Source organism: Micropterus salmoides, unplaced genomic scaffold, assembly GCF_014851395.1.
Source record: "Micropterus salmoides isolate LMB-PRFRI ecotype aquatic unplaced genomic scaffold, ASM1485139v1 Ms_hic_scaffold_3941, whole genome shotgun sequence".
NCBI classification, from domain to species: Eukaryota; Metazoa; Chordata; class Actinopteri; order Centrarchiformes; family Centrarchidae; genus Micropterus; species Micropterus salmoides.
In genome coordinates this window covers 20,212-31,268 of record NW_024043308.1, presented here as the reverse complement: position 1 = coordinate 31,268, position 11,057 = coordinate 20,212, and the positions used below count along the sequence as shown (strand labels likewise).

Here is an 11,057-nt window from a genome sequence, read left to right as displayed (position 1 = left end):
TCATTAGGCCAACACACAGTGAAAGGATGTCCTCCGCAGCCCCAGGGTTCCTAGTCAATTACTCTAGTTTATCATGTAGGGCTTCCTGTCCCCCCTCTCCTCCCTGCAGCTGCTTGTATTGTGCCCCGTAGGCCATGCAGTAGTTTTAATGGCTTCGTATCTCTCTCCCTCACCTTTCTCCTCCCTCCTACCCCAACCTACCTTACCTGTGTCCCTTCCCCAGGTGCCAAACTCAGTGCACAAGCACCCCTCAGTCTTTCCCGAAACGCGGCAGGCGACGCCACTCACTTTCGCTGTGTTACACGGACATGTGCCTGTGGTGCAGGTAGTGACATCCTTTCTCACCTGTGATTCTCTCATCATGACCTCTCGTTGTGCTTCAGCTCATGGTTGGTCATCATTGTCATTTTTGTCATCAGAGCTTCTTGGTAGTGATGATGATGATGGTTCTCCAATATGAGTTTTCTCATGTCTCTCTTTTTTGTTTTCATTTTTCTGTTACTGAGATGCTGTTTGTGTGATGTACAATTTGATCTTTAAATTCCTTTAAAGAGGGAATTTACCCAGCCAATGTTGTGGTCTGAACAATTGTGTTGAACATGGCCTCCAGAGTCCCCGTCAGGCATCAGACCGCATTTAGCGAATGGAAACTGGAAACACAGCGGCCTAATTGTTATCGAACTCATTTAACTAATTCATTTTTCCTCTAAATGATCTGTCCATTGGATTTTGAATCATTTAATTCTAATGGAAAATGTTTAAGCCATGTGACACTACAATTTGATCTTTGAGGACATCAGATAAAAGACAGATTGAAGTTAAAAAGATTTAATTCAGAGTAGAAGAAGAAGTGTATTGTCATTAAATATATAATCATATCCCACTCAATTTTCCAAGATATTAATGTTAAATTCAAGTCATTTTTCATGTTATTAGATGGCATAAATTCTGATATTCAGGAACTTGTCTAGATCATTTTCTCAGTTACAGCCGGTGTATGAGCAGTGTTCTAAAAGAAGACGACTTTAAATATATAATAAGCGACAAATAACAATTAAAATCATAATAACAAATCAATTAAACAGTAAACTTTATGAGACTACATTCTATTTAGCCTGCTTTCAGACTTTGACTCATAGCCATTACGGCTATGTTACACTCAAAAATATCAGCAAACATTATAAGAATAGTTTGACATTTTGGGGTTAAAGTTTTTGCCAATTTCTTGCAAAGAGTTGGATGAAAAGATTGATATCACTCTTGTGTCTTTGCTTTAAATATGAAGCTGGAGCTAGGAGATGGTTAGCTTAGCTTACATGTAGCATAAAGACTGGAGACAAGGAAACCCACTAGCCTGGCTCAGTCCATAGGTAACAAAATCAGCATTCCAGTACCCCCAAAGCTCACTAATTAACACAGTATTTCTTGTCTGTTAAAAAATAAGTTTAAAAATGACAAATTTAGGTTTTTCAGGGATTTGACTGTTAAATATGATGAGAGAATCTAGAATCTGGCAGGCTAACTTCAAATCATTCTCATCAGCCAACTGACTCTTTCTCTCTCTCTCTCTACTCCTCTCTCTCATCATACCCCTCCATGTCACCACCCGACCTCTGCAGCTGCTGCTAGATGCCAAAGCCAACGTGGAGGGATCCCTGCAGGACGGGATGGAGAACTACACAGAGACCCCGCTGCAGCTGGTTGCTGCTGCAGGTACAGAGACACAGACAGACTCCCGTCCTCTGCCTCCTGTCCAACTGTACTGTAACACGCTGACAACTCCAGCTGAAAACAACACCTGACTGTCAGCGTGATCATTACTTCAGAAGCATATTTATGATCAAATGATCAAATGTTTGCCTCTCTGCCATTTTTTTGGTTTGATCGTATTGTGTGTGTGTGTGTGTGTGTGTGTAATGTATATAAGCTCTGCCAACTGTTTTCATGCACAGGTAACTTTGAGCTTGTGAGTTTGCTGCTGGAGCGGGGGGCGGACCCCATGGTGGGAACCATGTACCGTAATGGCATCTCCACCGCGCCGCAGGGAGACATGAACTCCTACAGCCTGCAGCAGCTCACGGACACAGGTATGTTAACATCCACACACACATTCATGATCAATCATGAGTACACCCTCCGAGTTAATAAACACACGGTACACAAGCACACTTTGTTTGTGCTGTGTATTCAGCAGATAATCATGTTTATGCCACAACCACAATCTCAGAGCATGTCCATGAAATTGACACCTCATCTGTTGAATTGGTTTGTGTCATTAGATGTTTAATACTGTATTCTTGTGTTTTTGATGTTGTTTTAGTTTAGTTCAAGATGGCACAAGATAGAGACTAAAACAGCGCAGCCATCTTAAATGTATGAAAAATAAAGACTTAATTAAATACAGTATGGTCTCAGTGTGCCACCTTACAGAGCTAACACCACATTTCATTACCTCTTTTGAAATTCATGAACCTCTTGACCTTTGTTCACATCCAGGTTGTTGCAAATCTTTGTCCATGTGTGCCTTTTAGTTTACTCTTTCGTTAATAATCCATGGCATGCTTTCAGAATAGTTTACATTTTACATTATACATTGAGTTTACATTTTTGCATCTCCAGCTGACTTGCTGTGAACTCTCCACGTTATGCAAGCAATTCATTGTAATTAACTGTACGTGTGCCAGTTATGTACACTCTATATTTCCCCTATAATTAATAACAAGAATCATAGTTATGTCCATGAAACGAAAGTAAAATATGAGGAATTTATTCTAAAATGCTGCTGACCTGTAAATAGAGCATGACCAAATTTTTCCAAGTAAGTTTTTGTTTGTGTCACGCAATTACACAGCGCCAGTGTGTCTAACTGTATTTGGCAACATTACACCAGCGATATTGTGTTGGGCAGTTATATTTTATGGGACGTTAGCCAGTAAATTTAATTAAAGAATTGGCATGGCCTATCACATAAATAGCTCACTAAGTGAGTTTACTCTTTATCCAGCTTTGACAAAATTGGTGACCAGAGCATCAAGCTTTCCAAACAAGACAAATCCAAGTTGGTCCACATGGAGGACCAGACATATTAAATATGCACCATAGAATATTTGAAGTTTTTGTTCATGAAAAGAAATGGGTTTAGTTCGTTAAATGATTGCCCATGTTCTCAAGTGACTTATAACTATTTAACACCAAATATAGTAGATTGTCCATCCAACAAAGTTACTTGTAACTCTAACCATATATGTTAATTAAAGCTGAGCTATATGCAACAATAACAAGTCAAAGCTGTGAGTCAGTTCATTTCAGATTGTCCTGGCCTTATTACTTTGAAGATACACAGAAGTGTATGTTATACAAATGCTTGCCCCTGTTTGCCCTGTTGGTGATATTGGACATGAGAGAAATAAAATGTTGTATTTTTGTGCTTTTGCTCTAGAAATGTGTTCCGTAAGCTGCTGTCTGACACAGAGAAAGGGAAAGGGGACGTCTTATCCCTGGAAGAGATTCTGGCAGAGGGTTCAGAGCTGGAAGGTAGAAGTCAGTCTCAGATTGACCTGATCCGAACTGGAAAGGCCAAACTTAAAGCCCTGAAAAGCGATGTACCACAGTTCAGAACATGGGCATGTAGACATCACCATAGATATACGGAGCCTCGGTTAGTTTCTGTAAACACTCTCTAAAACACATGCATGCGTGTTCTGTCTCACATTATGTATGCAACATTTGTACCTTGTTTGTGTGTCTTTTTGTGTGAATTTGATAGATTCTTTCCGTAACTATTTCCCAGGGTCCCATGGACTTTGCACACTTGGCTGGAGTCTCTGCGCACATGTTTCCATCAGCACCGCCGACCTCTGATCCAAGGTCTTCTGAAAGAGTTCAGCTGCATTGAGGAAGAGGAGTACACTGAGGAGCTCATCACGCACGGCCTGCCTCTCATGTTCCAGATCCTCAGAGCCAGCAAGGTACTGCAACGTCTGTATCACCTGTTGAATCACGTTGAATTTCAGTTGGATTTCAAAGCTACATTTTGATCTCTACCTTTAAAATGTTTACATCTAGGTAGTCAGCTTTGCAGACACTGACAGAGCCCCAGAGACCTGCTCAATATCAGTCATCTAAAATGATAATGATTTATGACATGCTCCTTCCCCCTCCTGCTCTCTGTTGCTGCTCATTAGCTCAGGGCCCTGTCTCATTACTTAAGCTCATGATCCCCTTGGTAGGCCAAATTAGATTTAAAACAGCACATCATTGTGCTGTCTGGCTTAGTGCTGCCCTGCCGGCATTATGGGTTTCACGTTCATTGCTGATATGACAAATAACAATGCAGTGCACACACACACACACACACACGCAGCACACACACACACACCCTCACATGGATAAGCACACACATGCAGACCTGCAGAGACACATGCATGTGCAATCTCTTACCGACAGTGTTTCTTTCTCTCTATCTGTCTCACACACACACACACACACTAACACACACTAACACACTCAGGCCATCCCTTCAGTGGATTGCTGCAGTGTCAGTCCTTGTCTCGGTGTTGGTTGATGTATGGTGGCGAGGGGGCAGTGACCCTCATGAGCTTCAGGGACCCCTGGCACTGTTGTTCTACCACAAAGTTAGGAGCCGTCTATCCTCTGCCAGATAGTATGAAACCTTTATACAGCAATTTAGTCTGCCACTGTCACACACTGTGTCTGGCTGCTGAATGTGAGGGAAATTACAGAAACGCATATTTGTTCCTCGTAGAGTAGGTAGCTGTTCATAGCTGTTTGTTGGCGACATGCATCATTAATAGCAGGGCCGTGCAGAAGGGCAGGTGCTCAAAGTATAAAAGGGGCACATGGAACAAGGATTTAAATTTACTCATTTAGCTTTTATCCAAGCGGCTTACAATTGCTATACATGTCAGAGGTCGCACACCTCTGGAGCAACTAGGGGTTAAGTGTCTTGCTCAGGGACACAATGGTGGATGGGTCACAGTGGGGGATTGAACCTGGGTCTCTCATGCCAAAGGTATAGTCTTACCCTTGCACCATCACATAGGCTCTTCTCAAACAATCGATACAGAAATATATTGTTATGTATTCCTTGATTATATGCATACACAGATGCTTCTGTATCGATACATCAACAAATGCTGTGACATAGTTTTGAAAAAGAAACACACAGATCTTGCTTTAAAACACGGTGGGCTGACATAACTTACAGGGAACAGTTGCAGATGCTGCTGCTGCTGCTGCTGATACTACTGGAGGTGATCTGTGACTAGAGATATTATAACAAAATAGGAGATATTAGCTGATGAAACAAATATGTGAGCATGACAAGATGTAAAGATTGCTGACTGTATTTGGGACTGGCTCACTATGACTGACCTGCTGTAGTGCTGCAGCCGCTGCCAAGGCTGACTGCTATGAGAAAATACAGATGCAAACAGAGACTGCTGCACACCAAGAGGTGCAGGTAGAGGAAATAAGATACCAGGTTCAAAAAAGTGTGGGAAATAATCTGGGATGGAAACAATACTGGGAGAAAGGACTAGGTTAGCACAGGCAGGGGTAAGAGTGAGACAAATTTATAGACAGTGTGTGTGTGTGTGTGTGTGTATGGGCAATATTGTGATAATGTGATAATTTTATATATTGCATTGTGAATCTGATATATATTTGGATTTATATGTCTAATCATAAATCTAAAAAGATGTGTGTGTGTGTGTGTGTGTTCATTCTGTTGGCCCAGAATAACCATGACAGAGCAGCATTTACCTTTCACATTAACATTTCATACCTTTTTCTGAAATCCATTTCTTCTTCACTCTTTACTTTGATGTCAGGAATATTATTTATTTTATATTGACACTGACATTATTACATGTATTTCCAGTTATTTAGTTCATATAATAGGTTTGCTATTAAATCTATTCAAATACTGTTCTAAATTAAATGATCGTTTAAAAAAGGCTGATAAGTAGGCTATAATACGGAGGAATAAGTAATAAACCTGTTTTACCAATGTTGTTATAATTATTTTAAGGCACATGTTTGTTTTTTTTAAGTTACTGTAATAATCCTAGTTCAAGTGAAAGGTTTACAATACAATACCTCGCGACGCCCGTGAAACTTTTCTCCCTCAAACAGCAACAACGAAGTGAACAGAGCACCTACAGTATGTTTATCTGTGCAGAAGTAACGTTAGATGTCGCGCAGTGTTAGTCGGCAGCTAACGTTACTTACTACAGGCGACACACAGCAATATACAACTACTGTGCAGCTCTCTATGCGTCTTTCTTGTAAAATACATCCAACAACCCACAACAAGCACATTGCAGCAAACACCTCTTACCGGCGGAATCGCAGGTGTCCTGTAATCAGAGCTGCTGAATCACTAACGGTGTGTGAACGGGAGGGTTCGTCACGGATGAGATCATCAGGTGAAAGGTCATAATGTGGGTCATTTTATTTACGGTGAAATTATTATTAATTCATTCTACTAATAGTTTGATTTGGCAGGCCTTCACGAAAGGACCTTTACAAATTTAAAAATGAATGAATGAATTAAATTTGTCATTGACAAAAGGGCACTTTGGGCATCGAAGGGCAAAAGGGCAGGTGCTCAAGCACCCATTGCACCACCCTCTGCACATGCATGAGTAATAGCACACATAGAGCTATATAGTATTGCGCAACATTGCTGCAGCTGAATGGCGCTGCACCTCCTTCAGTTTAAGCACCACATACCCAAGTGGAAAATTAGGTGTAGTGAGACAATCTTACTCTCGTGTAATGGTGTTCCCCATCACAGTAATCTCTGAGGAACTGAGGGTGTAAGAAATAAGCCTGATATTCATCTGTTCCCCTTCCAAGGTTGTGAGATGGCCATGAATATGTGACTTATTGGAACAATTGCTTGAATAAAGTGAATGCTGAGCGTGATAGGAGGCTGCAGGAGTTTAACCTCTCTCACTGTGCTGATAATTGCTTTGGGGATGTTTGTGTAGGGACCATTACAGTAAGTGCTTTTGTTCTTGCATAACATGGACTCCTGGATGTTGGCTGAGCGCTGCCCGCCCAGGCAGCTTTCATCACCCTATGATGTTTTGTCTGTGCTTTGTCAGAATGAGGTGATCAGCCAGCAGCTGTCTGCAATCTTCACCCAGTGTTATGGCCCTTACCCCATCCCCAAACTGGTGGAGATCAAGAGGAAGCAGTCATCACGCCTTGGTGAGAGCTTGTCTTTATAGTGTTTAACAGTGTAAAAATACAGCACAAAGGCACTGCTTTGATGTATTTTTATTTGAGTGTGCTGTTACTAGTAAATGCACAATGTGAATGAGAAAATTGTAAGTGCAGATAACACCATCTAGTGTTCATAAACTCAAATAGAATTTGTTTAAAATAGTCAATATAAAAGTTTAAAAGTAGCATAAATTTATCTTAAATGGCCATTAAGGCTAAGGTGTACACCCTTTTTTTCTGACAATTAGAAAAACATCAAGTTTTTCTGGCCATGTGTCTTTCAGATCCCCACTTCCTGAACAACAAGGAGATGTCAGATGTGACCTTTTTGGTAGAGGGAAAGCCTTTTTATGCCCACAAAGTCCTGCTATTCACAGCTTCCAACAGGTACACTCACTTAAACATTTGCCTTCAAATATACAAGTTCAGGAAATATTTACTTACAGTCATTTTTGTAGCATAGGATTCTGCTGGATATGGTGACTCCTTAAAGGCTCTTAATTATGTGACTGTAAAAATTCACTGAGAAAAGATTAATGAATTCATACAGCAATGAGCAAACACTTGTGATCTCGGTACTGTACATCTCTTCTTGCTGATCCATAAAGTAATCCTTGACAGGTTGTCCATTTCATTCCTATGTCATTTCGCATTGATGATAACCAATCAATCCTGTCATGAAGTGACTAAAGAGTGACTCATTAAGCTCATTTTAAACTAACCCATTGCTGTAGAGTAATTCAAGGCTTATTGTGCTCTCCCTCCATGCTATAAGCTACTGTATATTATTAAGATGTATTTCCCTTCACAGTGTTACAAACATGAATAAAATACCAAAATATTGGATTAGGCTGATCTTTCCTCTCTCACCCTCTGTGCTCTCTCTCTCTCAAGGTTTAAGACTCTTCTAGCAAACAGACCTTGCGGAGAAAACACATGTATTGAAATCAGTAATGTCAAATATCACATTTTTCAGGTGAGACTACTTTGAATTACACATGAACCACACTCATATTCCTTCCTTCATAAATTCTTATTTATCCTTGTATTGGAACCAGCAACATGTGTTTCTTCTTTTCAGCTGGTGATGCAGTATCTCTACTGTGGAGGGACGGAAGCTCTGCACATCAGGAACACTGATATTATGGAGGTTAGGTCGTTATTACGATTATAACTTGCCAGCTGTTTTTATTCTCTATAAAGCTTACAGTGAAAATAAACATTTGCCCTATGAAACAGTTCAGTGTCACATATAGATATTGCACTGTTCAAATGAAACAACAATATCTATGATAAAAAATAAAACACATTCTAACTGTCAAGATTGAGTTGATTGTTTTTTTTTTCCTCCAGCTTCTGTCTGCGGCCAAGTTCTTCCAGCTGGAGGCGCTGCAGAGGCACTGTGAGATTATCTGCTCTAAGAACATCAACACTGAGACATGTGTTGAGATCTACAATCACACCAAGGTGAAAAAATAGGATACACTAATTACTGGACAGTCCAAAACAAGCTGTGCTACAAAGCAGTAAGCTTAAGCCAAAAATGTGATCTCTAATTTCATGAAAATTGTTTTTTGTTTGTATTTTTATTTTATTTTTATTTTTTTACAGTTTCTTGATGCTCCAGACTTGGCATCCTATATAGAGGGCTACTTCCTAAAGAACATGGTAATGCTGATCGAGTTGGAGCCCTTCAAACAGCTGCTGTACGATGCGCCTCCTGATAGCCCCGGATGTGACATCCTGGAGGCCCTAGAGAAAACCCTAGCCATCCGCATCCAGTCCATCCACCTGTCCTCTCCAAGGGATCCATCGTCTGACCTCCTACCTGAGAACAGGAACAGATCTCATTTATCAGAGAAATTTATATTCATCTTTGTGTCACATGACAGAGACGTGACACTGTATTGAGATGCATCTGAGTGACGGATAAATTCAAGTGAAAGAGAAAAATAAGACTTGTGGACTGTCCAATTACATTGTTTGTCTCTGTGAAGCTCATCAGTTGCTAATATGCTTCTTGTTATCTTAGCACAGGTGGTCTGTCTGTCTGCCTCGTTGATATCTATCAACTATGAATTACAGTAACATACAATGACATAAGATAGCTGTATTATGCCACACTTTGCCAATAACATAGATTACTGTAACAGTGTCCCTCATTCAGCAAGAATTTCTCAGCTAAGTAGTACACTCTGCGTGTTACATGTGAGACTACGAAAACTCAGAGGAAGAGTTGCAGCCAACTGCAACAGTCAGAGCATCTGAATACATGGCTCAATGTACCTCAGTGTAATGTGATAGCCATCAGTGTATCCCTTCCTAGCTGTGAGGAAGAACTGCTGCCTCGTGTTTGTGTTACTATTTGCGTGAACGTGTGGACCTGTACAGAATACTTCATTTGTATATTTGTCAGTCACTTAACACTATCTGTGCTGATTACTCCTGGGTTGATTACTCTAGCCAAACAAGACAAAACAACTGACAAGTACCTGCAATGTGACTGATGCAAAAGAGGGACGTTCATTATGTGACTTTGGGCAAACAGGTGGGAAAGAAGACTTTTATTTCCTCCACTACTGTGTAAATATTGTTGATAAAAAACAGAGCTATTGATTATGTAAGTTAATGTATATCCACCAATGTTTTTTCTCATGTGTCTTACTGTTGGATATTGCTGTAAAAACAAGAAGCTCATCTTTTAAATATCTATGTTTAAATGTTGCATGTCAGGGGGATGACTGTGTTTTGCTTTTTCGGTTTGAACTGTTTATAGATTACCTTGAGGAGACGAGAATATTTTTGTCATTAGCATGGGTCACTAAATGTGTAACAGTTAAATGGTGTTGCCATTCTGTGCGTGAGAGGCTCCAGGCCTGTTTAGTCCTGAACTGGGAACACTATGCTGTCAGCTGTTTTGCAAGGCTTGTGAAACCACATGACTTGTGTATTTGTGACTTGATATATCTTTCCTCTATAAAGATTAATATAAAGAATGTTATGAATCTGCTCTTAGATTCTTCTGCTGTAGTCTCTGGCTCAAAAACACCCGCAAGGGGACATTTTATTATTCTGTGTGATGTAACATTTTGAAAGGGTTACAGTTAGTTGCTATTTTGTTCCCCACTGCTAAAAGGTTAGATCTCAGCTGGGAGGTGGTCTAATTGGAGCTATCTAGCAGGCATTAAGGAACATGACCACTCCTCAATAATGCCACTCCTGGGCTTTGCAAAAATACCCAACCTTCCTAAACCACCTGCTCTTCTTCGCTCTTGTATTCTGCTTGTACAATTAATTGTAAATTTGGCATCCAATTCCACACAAGTCAACAGAGTCTTGGAAAATAGACTTAAATCACTGGCACAAATGAAACCTCTTGAACAAGTTCCTTGATTGGAGCCCCAAAAGAGACAAAATGTTGTAATAAAACTAACGTTGCATCACCCAGTTTACGTTATGTAAATCAAATTAGCTTTCTAATGCTACTTGGAAGTTCCAAGACACCTGCTTTTATCTTAATAATTATCTTCATCTTTAAGTGCATGCCTTTTTATGTCTTCATCAAGGACCAAAATGCAAGTCTTGGACTCTTTGGTTGTTCTCATCGACAGTTTAAAATTGTGTCTCTTTTGTTATCATGTCAAACAAACTTAACTAAAACCTACCTATTAGCCTTAGTTAGCTTGGCTGTGTTTTGAAATCACTCCCTTGTACGCTAACTAATCATCCTCATTCTGCGTCATCACTGACAGTTGTAATGTAGAGCCCATTCAGAAGCTAAACCTAACCAAGTGGTTTTTGTT

The 11,057-nt window shown here is 40.2% G+C and overlaps 1 pseudogene; it reads left to right on the top strand.

Annotated features, from left to right (window-relative positions):
* The first annotated feature begins 223 nt into the window (after window positions 1-223).
* LOC119885201 lies at window positions 224-9,551 on the top strand (annotated as a pseudogene).
* Window positions 9,552-11,057: the final 1,506 nt, after the last annotated feature.